This window comes from Lissotriton vulgaris, chromosome 9 (assembly GCF_964263255.1).
Source record: "Lissotriton vulgaris chromosome 9, aLisVul1.2, whole genome shotgun sequence".
NCBI classification, from domain to species: domain Eukaryota; kingdom Metazoa; phylum Chordata; class Amphibia; order Caudata; family Salamandridae; genus Lissotriton; species Lissotriton vulgaris.
In genome coordinates, this window is record NC_141697.1 from 563,354,457 (window position 1) to 563,370,308 (window position 15,852).

At 44.9% G+C, this 15,852-nt stretch overlaps 1 protein-coding gene across 2 annotated transcripts in view; it reads left to right on the forward strand.

Annotated features, from left to right (window-relative positions):
• The window catches only part of LOC147691802 (protein phosphatase 1 regulatory subunit 14A-like), a 283,304-nt gene that overhangs the window by 188,557 nt on the left and 78,895 nt on the right, over positions 1-15,852 (forward strand). The window lies entirely within an intron of this gene.

Consider the following 15,852-nt stretch of genomic DNA (forward strand, 5'->3'; position numbering starts at 1 on the left):
TTTTGTATCAAAACTAGTCGAACTCCCTACCATTAGTTAAAAACCGAGTGTACAAGGTTGAAAGTACTTGGCAGGCAAATACGCCATCCCAGATGTTACAAATGTTACAATACCATCAGAATAGAATTAGAGAAGAACAGGATCAAGAACAGAAACGTATGAAAGACACGAAAATGAAAATGTTAGTAGCTCAGACGGTCCCAGCCGACGGTCAAAGGAAGGGTGGGACCCAGACAAGTCACACTACAGCTCCCGTTAAAGGGACATGCAATTACTGCAAGCAGCCAGGTCATTATGTACATGAATGCCCCGTCCTGAAACATAACATAGCAACAGGTAAAACTAAAGAGAGACCGCATCCACCTAGACAAGATCAGGTTCAGCATCAGACCTCACAGAATGTACAGCCCATGCAGAACACACAGCCTATGCATGCCCCATCTCATACAGCACAGACCGTAGCAGTACCACAGCCCATTGCCGCGACTCAGCAAGTTTCACAACAGATGTACCAGTATGCCCAATCTGCATATCCAGATTACCCCCGATATACATGAAACAGCCTAGAGAGGGAAGGTGGCTTGCCTCTTATTGAAATTCCTGTAGATCAAGAAGGTCCTTATGTACACAGTCACGTATTGGGAAAAGACAGAAAGTTTTTAATTGATACGGGGGCAAGTCGCACCACAATCAGCCATAATGAAGTTCCAGGGGCACCCCTCTCAGGCTCGCAGAATGTTTCCCTTGGTTTTTCAGGACAGCCTATTGTAAATGAAGTATCGGAACCAGTACCATTGGCTGTGGGTCCATTATCACGAGTTACAGATTTGCTACTTACAAACTCATGCCCAGAAAATCTGTTAGGAATTAAAACATTGAAGGCTCTAGGAGCTATAATCTGCTGTTCCCCGGAGGGAGTTAGACTCTTTCTACGGGATTTCAAGGGTCACTATGTGTTGCGAGAATTCGATGTCAGATTGAAAAATGTACCAGATCACCTATGGGCAAAGGGCCCAACTGATGTAGGTTGTATGCATATCACACCATACCGTGTTACACTCAAGACAGGAATTGTTCTACCACGAATCAGACAATACAAGTTACCACCCGATGCTGTAGTGGCTTTACTGGAAATCATTGAAGAGCTTATAGCACAAGGAGTGGTCGTAGAGACTGACTCCAATATCTGTAATTCACCTATCATTCCAATTCTTAAGCGTACTGACCCCAATGCACCGCCAGTATATCGGCTGGTGATTGATCTTCGAGAACTGAACAAATGTATTGTACCACAGTACCCTGTGGTCCCCGATATCTCTTCCCTATTGACTGCTATTGATTCAGAAGCAACGTTCTTTACTGTAATTGATCTCAAGAACGCTTTCTTCAGTGTGCCTATTGATGCGGAGAGCCAATATCTCTTCGGATTCAGTTTAAATGGACGAAGTTTCAAATTTTCCCGCGCACCTCAAGGATTCACAGAAAGCCCCAGCATCTATAGTCAAGCACTAAAAAGGCAACTAGATTGTATTCAAATGCCAGTTAACACAGCCTTACTGCAATACGTCGATCTGTTGATCACCGCACGAAGTGAGCCCGAATGTGAACGAGCATCACTGACAGTTCTACATTTTCTGGCAGACAAGGGACACAAGGTGTCTCCTTCGAAGCTGCAATTCTGTGTTCAGCAAGTTGTGTACTTGGGTCACTTGCTGTCCAAAGTGGGGAGACAGCTCACTCCCGATCGCATTCAGTTAATCGTAAACATGCCACGACCCCAGACACAAAAGGAAGTGCGGGCCTTCATAGGCCTCACCTCGTACTGCAGACAATGGATTCCTCAATATGCATTTCTAGCTAAACCACTCATCCAGTTAACGACGCAGGAGGCAGCAACCTCGACTGTCCTCCCTTGGACTCAGGAACATACACAAGCCTTTGAGGAATTAAAGAAAGCATTATGCCAAGCACCAGTTTTAGCGACACCATGTTACAGCAAACCGTTTACACTTTTTGTTACAGAACGTGATGGTACAGCATTGTCTGTCCTCACTCAAGATCAAGCAGGTTCACATAAGCCTTGTGCTTATTTCTCAAGTACATTGGATTCAGTAGCCCAGGCGCTCCCTGCATGCTTAAAGTCAGTAGCAGCAACAGCGTTCGCAATAAGACAGAGCGATTCAATTGTTTTAGGCCATCAGTTAACAGTACAAGTTCCACACTCTGTAGAGGTTCTTTTAAACAGAACTCAGACTTAACACTTGACTATAGCACGACTGACAGGTTATGAATTAACGCTATTCCAGCCACACATAGAGATCAGACGCTGCAGCATTCTGAACCCCGCAACACTGCTACCTACAATTATGACAGATCCAGCCCCGCATGATTGCATAGAGATCATTAATGCAGTAACAAAGCCCAGACGAGACTTAACAGATGTTCCATTGACAAATCCAGACCTGACACTTTATGTGGATGGTTCATGCATGCGAACAAGTACAGGAGAATTAGTGGCCGCATATGCCGTGACCACTGAAACCGAAGTTAAAGAAACACATTGTATCGATACACTGTCTGCTCAAGCGGCAGAGCTTATTGCTCTGACTCGAGCCTGTATACTAGCCAAGAACAGAAATGTCAACATATACACTGATTCCCGTTATGCGTTCGGAGTTGTACACGACTTCGGCATGTTATGGCAAGAACGAGGTTTTCTGACCTCTCACGGTGCCAAGATCCAACATGGTCCCCTCATTCAAGCACTGTTAGAAGCAATACATCTGCCTTCAGGCATATCCGTTATGAAGTGTAAAGCACATACTAAAGTCACAGATTCTGTTTCCCAGGGTAACGACCTGGCAGATCAGACAGCAAAACATACAGCATTGACTCACACTCAGACAACTGACAGGACAAAGACAACCGGACCGACACATTGTATGACAGTCAGAGATCCCACACTAGATGTTAACGATATTCAGACACATGCTACCCCAGAAGAAATAAAGAAATGGATTGAACTAGGAGGGATCCAGACAGATCAAGGTTGGATGACGAAGGGAAAATCTACATGGTTTCTCCCTGACTCTATGGTTCAAGTCATGATTAATACAGCACATAGTCCAGCACATCTAGGAGAGAAAGCGATGTTAGACAGTTTACAAAATCTTTGGAACAATAAACACTTACGAGCAGCAGCGAAACAGAAAGTGCGTACTTGCATGATCTGTTGTCAGTTCAATCCAGGTAAAAGCGTCCCTGTAGAGCAAGGTGGATTTCATCCTCCCGATCACCCTTTTGAAGTCCTCCAGATGGATTATATCCAGATGGACCGTTGTCGAGGATTTAAATATGTTCTCGTAGTTGTTTGTGCTCTGTCCCGCTGGACCGAAGCATACCCAGTCCCAGATTACACTGCTCCGACCACTGCCAGGCAGTTGGTTCGTGAATTTTTCCCACGGTACGGCTTGCCTCGTGTCGTGTACTCAGATAACGGTCAGCCATTCTCATCCGCACTAATGAATGAAGTTTCTTTATTGCTAGGATACCAGTGGAAATTCCATTGTGTCCGACACCCCGAAGCCGCAGGCCTTGTAGAGAGGCATAATCAGACATTGAAAATACGACTTGCTAAAATATGTAAAGAGAAAGGGGTCGACTGGATAGTCGCCCTGCCAGTGGCACTATTCTATATGAGAATGGTTGCCCATTCGAGATCAGGGCTATCCCCGTACGAAGTGGTTTTTGGCAGACCACCGAATATGTGGGGGACGCCCATTCCGAAAAGAATTACTGATGTTGATTGCAATATGTTGACAGATTACCTTGCCTCCTTGATGTCTGCACTCCAATCATGTCGTTCACAGGTTGCCGCAGCCTTCCCTGACAACACTGATGTAAAGCCACATGATGTCCGTCCTGGGGACCTAGTATTGGTGCGAAATTTTGATAGGAAGAGTCCGTTGGAGCCCCGCTGGAAGTCACCGAAGACCGTTCTTCTCACCACGAGGACCGCCGTGAAGATCGAAGGGAGAAAGGGGTGGGTTCATTCGAGTCATGTGAAAAAATTCCATGAACTGAAACCAGACCGAGACTCGTCCACCCCCACCAAAGACTGTGTTGAGCCAAAAGACTTTACAGCACCCGAACGAGAAAAAACTCCCCAAGAGGAGTACAGAACGAAACTCCGATCTAGCAAGTCAGACAGTTTAATTGTTTAAGTCCTCCCCTAGGTGAATCGGTTAAATAGTTTCTGACATGTATCCCCTAGATCGAGATAGAGAGAGAGAGAGTTCAAGAAACGTACATATTGTAAATCACTGCGTAGTCACTGTATAGTGACATTGTTAATGTTTTTTCTAAGTCTTCTGATCATAGTTGCAAGTATACTTCTCCCTATCTACTACCCTATTTTCAGGCGTGAACAATCTGTTTACAATGTCTCTGCTGAACACACTTTTAGCGAGTTGCCTCCTCATGAACTCTCCTACAGACTTGCGCTGCGCAACAACACTTTCATTAGTATGCTACATCATTCCCATCAAACTAACAATGCTACAGACTGCTGGATATGTGGCCGACTCCCTCCCTACCAGAATTACAAGGGAGCTCTGCCCCTCTTTCCGTACCCGTTCACTCACAATGGCTCCTGTGGTGCATTGTTTAAAATAATTAATTCCTTAGATCCTGATATTGCTGTTTTCAACGGGGGTTGGGTTTGGGGAAACCTGAACTTGGTCCTGCTCGACGTCTGTTACCCTGACAAGGAGGGACTCCCCACTAGAATAGGAACTGATCTAGAAAATGAAGTGTATGGATTAGGTAATTATACAATTAGCCTTATGATTCTTACTGTTGAATCCGAAGCCGCACCTGTTATACCCACTATGTCAGTATTGCCAGTCACTGGTGAATTATGTATCAGGAAGAAAGGTTCAGTACACTTAGGTCATAGTAAATGCACTACTGTGGTCGAATTCAGTGATCATGGAAAATCGTCCTTTAAAGCTATCAGTCATTCCTATTTTGTTTGTGGTCATACCGCATACATACGTCTACCTCCAGATTGGGATGGTACCTGTTATATTGCATTCCTTCTGCCACCTGTTTTCCTAGCTCCTCCTGATTATCACAGAAATACAAATCTAGTAAAGAATAGACCCAGAAGAGATATCCCACTTGTCGACTACACAGAAACGGCATGGGAACAGTACACCGATTTCAATAAAGGATTCTTTTTCTTTTTAGGACCTGTTCAAAATAGTAAACTAATACGCAGATTAACTAGAACACTCGAAGCAGTAGTGAATGAAACTGCCTCCGCCTTAGGTAACTTAACAGAAGAGCAGTCCGCCATGCGGGTTGTTGTTCTTCAGAATCGTCTTGTTATTGACGTCATCTTGGCAGATAGAGGTGGAGCCTGTAAGGTCATCGGGTCAAGTTGCTGTGTTTTCATACCACAAAACGCACCATCTGTATATCAAGCTATTACACGTCTCCATAAAATTGCAAATCAGATACATCAGAATCCAGGCACCTGGACTTGGTCCGGTTGGTTCTGGACAACGTTAACCGCTTGGGGATGGAAGATCCTATCCTTCCTAGGCATTGGCCTAGTCCTAGTATTCAGTTGCTGCCTGTGCCTGCAGTGCGGGCCAGCGATTTGTGGACTGTGTGCCACTTCTTGTATTGAACATTCCAGTTTCCTTTCAAGCCGTCAAAGAAAGAAAGATGAGCAAATGATGTTACAAGAACAAACTGATCGATTCATGAGGATCGAGATTTCATGAAGGGTCCGTAGGGAACAAGGAGGGAATGAGGAAATATAAATTTTATGGTCAAGTTGTGTTCCCTAGCGCGTACCCCACCGACTCCATGTACCAGCTTAAAGTGCATGTAACTTCCCTCCTGTGTCAGTTATGAAGACGCAAATACATTTGCGTCCAACGTTAACTTGTCCTCTTTCAGATCCACCCTGAATGGATTAAATAGCCCGTTCCTAAGTATGCTATGCCAACGTCTTTTTGTAGTGTACTTTACATGTTTTCCTGCTCTGGCAAAGTAGGCCCTGAATTTCTGCCATCGAGCCTCTTTTCTGGCTTCTGACTCGGACAGCCTCAGCCCAGGCTGCTTCTGTACCCGTGAACTCTGACTTACTTCCAGCGCGGCCCATCGCGCTCAGCTCAGCCTGCTTTCTGCCAAGTCTGACTATAACCTTCGAGTTATCTGTTCCGCTCTTCGAAAATGCATTCCTGCCTACTAGCTCCAGTAAACATTCTCCCCAGCTGCAGAGCCAAAGGGCCGACCTGTCTCAGTGCAAGTAATTCATAGCTTCTGTTGCCATGCTTCCATGGAAGGCCCCTTGCCCCCACGCTTCTCATGCAGACACTTAGGCGCTTATACACGCATCCACAGTTAGTATAGAATGGCTTCTACCCTAGAGACCTTTCCGTCCAGATAATATGGTTCCTAAACACCAGATATCAGATATGATAGAAGTACAAGTTGATCTGACATGCCAGACTTCTGTCTCTTTCCGTCAGTGTAAATGTCAAGTCCCCTGCACCCCTCCAGTTTCACGTCTATCACACGTCATGCAGCTGCGCGCGCATCCAAGCTTCCGATTTCTGCTGACATTGCAACATTTCTGTTAGTGCCACCCCTTTGTGACACCCATCCGTGACGTTTCTAGCACACACCTCCAGTTCACGCCTAGTCCACGCCTTCTGATTACGTACTAGTAACACGTGTATACTGTTATCTTGTCTTCTCTCAGCTGTTACGCCTACTATACTGTTTCTTATGACATGAATTAAGTATATAAGCTATGTACTGTCAATAAAATGTAGCGCGCTCTATCCCTTCTTCCACCCCTGCGGTGGGAAGAACATGATATTATGGTCCTGACCATTCCTTTTTGAGGAATAAAACCCCTAAGAACTCTAACACCACGGACTCTGGTTCTTTCTTTCCGATTTGAGTTATTATTGATTAAGTACTTACCTGCATAGAAATTAAGAGAGTAAATTATATATTTACGACATTTTGGCGCCCGAATAGGGACCCCTCCCCCACCTCACGCGCCGGTTGGTGCGTTGCAAGCTATGTCCCCTGCCATCAGTTAGATGGAAACTACGCGTACCGGCAGGATTTCCTGCATCTCCCTCTGACCCACGGAGGTGACGAAGACTGCGATCAGTGCCCAGACGAGGCGGTGAGGAGTGCGGAGGATCCCGACCAGAGCCTAGCCGAAAGAAGCAAGGTCCGAGGTGTCAAGAGGCCCACCAGGTTTCCGAAGTTTTCCGAAGTTTTCCGAAGTCGAGCCGAGTCGAGTCCAGTCGAGTTTTCCGAGGCCTTCTGTTTCCGTGCTTCCCGGTGAGTACCATTGCTGGGACGTATCTAGACGGGTTTGGGTACACAAGTCCGGTCTGCACTGTTTCTAGGCAGTGTATCTGTACTGTTTAGCAGTATATCTAGTATTCTGAATTTCTGAATTTCTGCACTGTTACATCAGTGTATCTGTACTGTTTAGCAGTACATCCAGTATAGGGGGTAGTCATTTATGTCTCAAATGTCTTTTTCATGTGATTAATGTCGTGATATGAATGTGACCGTTTTTATGTGCATTATTGTGTTTCTTGTATAAACTAGCTGTATCCAGTATTAAGTAGTAAGGATTGAGCATTCAGTAATAAGTAAACAAGATGCCGTTTTTCAACAAGCTAAAGCAGATAGGAACTAGGAAAGGGATACTGGAGGAAGAAATTCCTATTCCCCCTAGGGACACTCCAGGTAACTTTATGTATCACAAACATGGCATAGACGCCATATTGTATCTAGAGTTATGGGCCGACTATACCAAGCATCTAGACGAAAGACACAGATGGCCCGTTACCGGAACATGGGATGCCGAGTGCATCATGAAGGTAGAGGAAGTGCTATGGAAGAAGAAAGCTAGACAATCTCAGAAAGACGCCATAGAATTTTGGCGTAAGGAATCACACAAGCGTGCTGAGAAAGCACTCCGTAGAGAAGACAGACTTAAAGAATCAGAAAAAGCACAAGAAAACGAATTAGTTACTGAAGGGATCCGAGTGAAAACAGAACAAATAGATCGTGCCCGAAACAATCTCGTGAACGGTATGTATCTCGCGGCCGAGGGTACCCCTGAGGCCCTATCAGAAACACCGAAAAACTTACCGCCGCCATTAATTCCAACTAAAGTAATGCATAAGACTACTAAAGACATATTCCTAAATTCTTATCTAGAGGACGTAGCACCGGCTTACACCAATCTGCCTGTTCGTACCTTGTCTACCGACAGAGACGGGGGTGGTAACACGCCCCCAGATCATGTTCCGCCGGTACCGCGACAGACCTCCCCCGTTCCGCCAGCCCCACCACTTCCCGCCAAAATTGACCTACCGAAACCACGTCTACCTGATCCTACTAAACGACAAATTCAAGTTCAGATACAGACTCCACAGGGAGATAATGCCCAAGCCTCCGCTTCAGGAGGTGCGACCGCGGGTCTACGGACCCCGCCATTAACACACAGATTCAATCTCAGGGATGTGCAGAGTCCTCTCACGTTCAGGTCACCCCGACTTGACGCATTAAAAGAAAACCTTTCAGTTTGCAGATATGATCCAGTACCCGGAAAAGACGATCTAATGATATTGGCATCTCTACGGTTAAGATCTGCTACTGATATCTTGCTATGCTATGTAGGAATGAAGGACTGTCTAGATAGAATATATGAGTTTGTTCAGACAGGGAAAGACCCTGACAGTATCAAGGATGCCATGGAGAAACAGAAAGTTGATGTTCAAGCACAGCTACTACGATTTTTCATAAATTGTCTAATAAGAGAACGAGACAGGCCTGGAACAGATCAGAGTGAATTAGATGCACTGAACAAGTGGGGTCAAAATATAGCTGAAGGAAAACATGACAAGGGGACTTGCATAGCCAGTATGTACAAGAAAATTAGAAAAGCAGTGATAGCAGTACACCAAAAAGAGAAAGAAAAAGCTTCCTCCGAGGAGGAAAAAGAACTTGAAGAACCAGAAAGGACTACAGATACTATAGCGTATGTAGGTAAGGGAACTTACCTTAGGAAGGGCATCCGTCCGGAAAACAAGAGTTTTTCTCTCTGCTTTAACAAACCCGAATTCTTCTGAACATCAGTTCCAGGAGACTGATAAAAGACTACGAGAAAGAATGGGGTACCATGTACTCAATTCAATGGATGAACAAGAATTAGCCCGGTCAGCCATATTATGGGTTGAAAATCCAGACATATATAATGATGATACCTTAGCACAGACATTTCTGAACCTTTCCCCAGACGAACAGAAATTAGCAGGTGTATACATGATTCAGCACCTCCTCACGAAATACAGAAACCAACATTCCGATCCAGGTCCCTTACACGAAACATTAGAAGCATTACTCATGGATAGATGGAGAGGTTTCAGTACCAAGTTAATACAAATAATTCTAGAACAACGACATAAATATAACACTTTCGTAAGCCCTGAATATGTTCCCGCCCCGCCTTCAGAAAGGAAAATGTACCACATGCAATGCGGCAGTGGCATTGAAAGCCAGAACCCCTTACGAGAAGTACACCCAGTTATGGGTGCGGATCACCTCTTGAAACGTGTATATGTACACACGCCACTGACAAAGTTAGAACTGTTAGAAATGAAGAAACTAGTCCCGTGTCATGATAAAGATCCTGCAGGTTTTCACAGAGAGCTTAAAGACATGTTACTAATGGGGGATTACACGTATGAGGATATCATGAAAATGTTGAAGGTGCTGTTGCCTACGGGCATCTACGAAAAATTAAAGGAAAAAGAATGGGAGGTGGGGGACACAAAGATTGTATGGGCAGAAATAGAAGACGAAGAAAGCAAACGAGTCCCAGGGGTAGGCCTTGGGGATAAGACTAAAGCATTACCCGGTTTGATAGTACAGGTCCTGCCAAGATTATTGACAACTAGAAAGGAAGACTGGGACGCCATCTCGTCCTGTAAACAGAAACATGATGAAGATACTAGTGACTTCTATTCAAGATTCAAGAAATGTTTCATTATTAATAGTGGCCTGAAACCAAGTAGCGAGTCATATCCACACCTTTTTGTATCAAAACTAGTCGAGAACTCCCTACCATTAGTTAAAAACCGAGTGTACAAGGTTGAAAGTACTTGGCAGGCAAATACGCCATCCCAGATGTTACAAATGTTACAATACCATCAGAATAGAATTAGAGAAGAACAGGATCAAGAACAGAAACGTATGAAAGACACGAAAATGAAAATGTTAGTAGCTCAGACGGTCCCAGCCGACGGTCAAAGGAAGGGTGGGACCCAGACAAGTCACACTACAGCTCCCGTTAAAGGGACATGCAATTACTGCAAGCAGCCAGGTCATTATGTACATGAATGCCCCGTCCTGAAACATAACATAGCAACAGGTAAAACTAAAGAGAGACCGCATCCACCTAGACAAGATCAGGTTCCGCATCAGACCTCACAGAATGTACAGCCCATGCAGAACACACAGCCTATGCATGCCCCATCTCATACAGCACAGACAGTAGCAGTACCACAGCCCATTGCCGCGACTCAGCAAGTTTCACAACAGATGTACCAGTATGCCCAATCTGCATATCCAGATTACCCCCGATATACATGAAACAGCCTAGAGAGGGAAGGTGGCTTGCCTCTTATTGAAATTCCTGTAGATCAAGAAGGTCCTTATGTACACAGTCACGTATTGGGAAAAGACAGAAAGTTTTTAATTGATACGGGGGCAAGTCTCACCACAATCAGCCATAATGAAGTTCCAGGGGCACCCCTCTCAGGCTCGCAGAATGTTTCCCTTGGTTTTTCAGGACAGCCTATTGTAAATGAAGTATCGGAACCAGTACCATTGGCTGTGGGTCCATTATCACGAGTTACAGATTTGCTACTTACAAACTCATGCCCAGAAAATCTGTTAGGAATTAAAACATTGAAGGCTCTAGGAGCTATAATCTGCTGTTCCCCGGAGGGAGTTAGACTCTTTCTACAGGATTTCAAGGGTCACTATGTGTTGCGAGAATTCGATGTCAGATTGAAAAATGTACCAGATCACCTATGGGCAAAGGGCCCAACTGATGTAGGTTGTATGCATATCACACCATACCGTGTTACACTCAAGACAGGAATTGTTCTACCACGAATCAGACAATACAAGTTACCACCCGATGCTGTAGTGGCTTTACTGGAAATCATTGAAGAGCTTATAGCACAAGGAGTGGTCGTAGAGACTGACTCCAATATCTGTAATTCACCTATCATTCCAATTCTTAAGCGTACTGACCCCAATGCACCGCCAGTATATCGGCTGGTGATTGATCTTCGAGAACTGAACAAATGTATTGTACCACAGTACCCTGTGGTCCCCGATATCTCTTCCCTATTGACTGCTATTGATTCAGAAGCAACGTTCTTTACTGTAATTGATCTCAAGAACGCTTTCTTCAGTGTGCCTATTGATGCGGAGAGCCAATATCTCTTCGGATTCAGTTTAAATGGACGAAGTTTCAAATTTTCCCGCGCACCTCAAGGATTCACAGAAAGCCCCAGCATCTATAGTCAAGCACTAAAAAGGCAACTAGATTGTATTCAAATGCCAGTTAACACAGCCTTACTGCAATACGTCGATCTGTTGATCACCGCACGAAGTGAGCCCGAATGTGAACGAGCATCACTGACAGTTCTACATTTTCTGGCAGACAAGGGACACAAGGTGTCTCCTTCGAAGCTGCAATTCTGTGTTCAGCAAGTTGTGTACTTGGGTCACTTGCTGTCCAAAGTGGGGAGACAGCTCACTCCCGATCGCATTCAGTTAATCGTAAACATGCCACGACCCCAGACACAAAAGGAAGTGCGGGCCTTCATAGGCCTCACCTCGTACTGCAGACAATGGATTCCTCAATATGCATTTCTAGCTAAACCACTCATCCAGTTAACGACGCAGGAGGCAGCAACCTCGACTGTCCTCCCTTGGACTCAGGAACATACACAAGCCTTTGAGGAATTAAAGAAAGCATTATGCCAAGCACCAGTTTTAGCGACACCATGTTACAGCAAACCGTTTACACTTTTTGTTACAGAACGTGATGGTACAGCATTGTCTGTCCGAACTAAAGATCAAGCAGGTTCACATAAGCCTTGTGCTTATTTCTCAAGTACATTGGATTCAGTAGCCCAGGCGCTCCCTGCATGCTTAAAGTCAGTAGCAGCAACAGCGTTCGCAATAAGACAGAGCGATTCAATTGTTTTAGGCCATCAGTTAACAGTACAAGTTCCACACTCTGTAGAGGTTCTTTTAAACAGAACTCAGACTTAACACTTGACTATAGCACGACTGACAGGTTATGAATTAACGCTATTCCAGCCACACATAGAGATCAGACGCTGCAGCATTCTGAACCCCGCAACACTGCTACCTACAATTATGACAGATCCAGCCCCGCATGATTGCATAGAGATCATTAATGCAGTAACAAAGCCCAGACGAGACTTAACAGATGTTCCATTGACAAATCCAGACCTGACACTTTATGTGGATGGTTCATGCATGCGAACAAGTACAGGAGAATTAGTGGCCGCATATGCCGTGACCACTGAAACCGAAGTTAAAGAAACACATCGTATCGATACACTGTCTGCTCAAGCGGCAGAGCTTATTGCTCTGACTCGAGCCTGTATACTAGCCAAGAACAGAAATGTCAACATATACACTGATTCCCGTTATGCGTTCGGAGTTGTACACGACTTCGGCATGTTATGGCAAGAACGAGGTTTTCTGACCTCTCACGGTGCCAAGATCCAACATGGTCCCCTCATTCAAGCACTGTTAGAAGCAATACATCTGCCTTCAGGCATATCCGTTATGAAGTGTAAAGCACATACTAAAGTCACAGATTCTGTTTCCCAGGGTAACGACCTGGCAGATCAGACAGCAAAACATACAGCATTGACTCACACTCAGACAACTGACAGGACAAAGACAACCGGACCGACACATTGTATGACAGTCAGAGATCCCACACTAGATGTTAACGATATTCAGACACATGCTACCCCAGAAGAAATAAAGAAATGGATTGAACTAGGAGGGATCCAGACAGATCAAGGTTGGATGACGAAGGGAAAATCTACATGGTTTCTCCCTGACTCTATGGTTCAAGTCATGATTAATACAGCACATAGTCCAGCACATCTAGGAGAGAAAGCGATGTTAGACAGTTTACAAAATCTTTGGAACAATAAACACTTACGAGCAGCAGCGAAACAGAAAGTGCGTACTTGCATGATCTGTTGTCAGTTCAATCCAGGTAAAAGCGTCCCTGTAGAGCAAGGTGGATTTCATCCTCCCGATCACCCTTTTGAAGTCCTCCAGATGGATTATATCCAGATGGACCGTTGTCGAGGATTTAAATATGTTCTCGTAGTTGTTTGTGCTCTGTCCCGCTGGACCGAAGCATACCCAGTCCCAGATTACACTGCTCCGACCACTGCCAGGCAGTTGGTTCGTGAATTTTTCCCACGGTACGGCTTGCCTCGTGTCGTGTACTCAGATAACGGTCAGCCATTCTCATCCGCACTAATGAATGAAGTTTCTTTATTGCTAGGATACCAGTGGAAATTCCATTGTGTCCGACACCCCGAAGCCGCAGGCCTTGTAGAGAGGCATAATCAGACATTGAAAATACGACTTGCTAAAATATGTAAAGAGAAAGGGGTCGACTGGATAGTCGCCCTGCCAGTGGCACTATTCTATATGAGAATGGTTGCCCATTCGAGATCAGGGCTATCCCCGTACGAAGTGGTTTTTGGCAGACCACCGAATATGTGGGGGACGCCCATTCCGAAAAGAATTACTGATGTTGATTGCAATATGTTGACAGATTACCTTGCCTCCTTGATGTCTGCACTCCAATCATGTCGTTCACAGGTTGCCGCAGCCTTCCCTGACAACACTGATGTAAAGCCACATGATGTCCGTCCTGGGGACCTAGTATTGGTGCGAAATTTTGATAGGAAGAGTCCGTTGGAGCCCCGCTGGAAGTCACCGAAGACCGTTCTTCTCACCACGAGGACCGCCGTGAAGATCGAAGGGAGAAAGGGGTGGGTTCATTCGAGTCATGTGAAAAAATTCCATGAACTGAAACCAGACCGAGACTCGTCCACCCCCACCAAAGACTGTGTTGAGCCAAAAGACTTTACAGCACCCGAACGAGAAAAAACTCCCCAAGAGGAGTACAGAACGAAACTCCGATCTAGCAAGTCAGACAGTTTAATTGTTTAAGTCCTCCCCTAGGTGAATCGGTTAAATAGTTTCTGACATGTATCCCCTAGATCGAGATAGAGAGAGAGAGAGTTCAAGAAACGTACATATTGTAAATCACTGCGTAGTCACTGTATAGTGACATTGTTAATGTTTTTTCTAAGTCTTCTGATCATAGTTGCAAGTATACTTCTCCCTATCTACTACCCTATTTTCAGGCGTGAACAATCTGTTTACAATGTCTCTGCTGAACACACTTTTAGCGAGTTGCCTCCTCATGAACTCTCCTACAGACTTGCGCTGCGCAACAACACTTTCATTAGTATGCTACATCATTCCCATCAAACTAACAATGCTACAGACTGCTGGATATGTGGCCGACTCCCTCCCTACCAGAATTACAAGGGAGCTCTGCCCCTCTTTCCGTACCCGTTCACTCACAATGGCTCCTGTGGTGCATTGTTTAAAATAATTAATTCCTTAGATCCTGATATTGCTGTTTTCAACGGGGGTTGGGTTTGGGGAAACCTGAACTTGGTCCTGCTCGACGTCTGTTACCCTGACAAGGAGGGACTCCCCACTAGAATAGGAACTGATCTAGAAAATGAAGTGTATGGATTAGGTAATTATACAATTAGCCTTATGATTCTTACTGTTGAATCCGAAGCCGCACCTGTTATACCCACTATGTCAGTATTGCCAGTCACTGGTGAATTATGTATCAGGAAGAAAGGTTCAGTACACTTAGGTCATAGTAAATGCACTACTGTGGTCGAATTCAGTGATCATGGAAAATCGTCCTTTAAAGCTATCAGTCATTCCTATTTTGTTTGTGGTCATACCGCATACATACGTCTACCTCCAGATTGGGATGGTACCTGTTATATTGCATTCCTTCTGCCACCTGTTTTCCTAGCTCCTCCTGATTATCACAGAAATACAAATCTAGTAAAGAATAGACCCAGAAGAGATATCCCACTTGTCGACTACACAGAAACGGCATGGGAACAGTACACCGATTTCAATAAAGGATTCTTTTTCTTTTTAGGACCTGTTCAAAATAGTAAACTAATACGCAGATTAACTAGAACACTCGAAGCAGTAGTGAATGAAACTGCCTCCGCCTTAGGTAACTTAACAGAAGAGCAGTCCGCCATGCGGGTTGTTGTTCTTCAGAATCGTCTTGTTATTGACGTCATCTTGGCAGATAGAGGTGGAGCCTGTAAGGTCATCGGGTCAAGTTGCTGTGTTTTCATACCACAAAACGCACCATCTGTATATCAAGCTATTACACGTCTCCATAAAATTGCAAATCAGATACATCAGAATCCAGGCACCTGGACTTGGTCCGGTTGGTTCTGGACAACGTTAACCGCTTGGGGATGGAAGATCCTATCCTTCCTAGGCATTGGCCTAGTCCTAGTATTCAGTTGCTGCCTGTGCCTGCAGTGCGGGCCAGCGATTTGTGGACTGTGTGCCACTTCTTGTATTGAACATTCC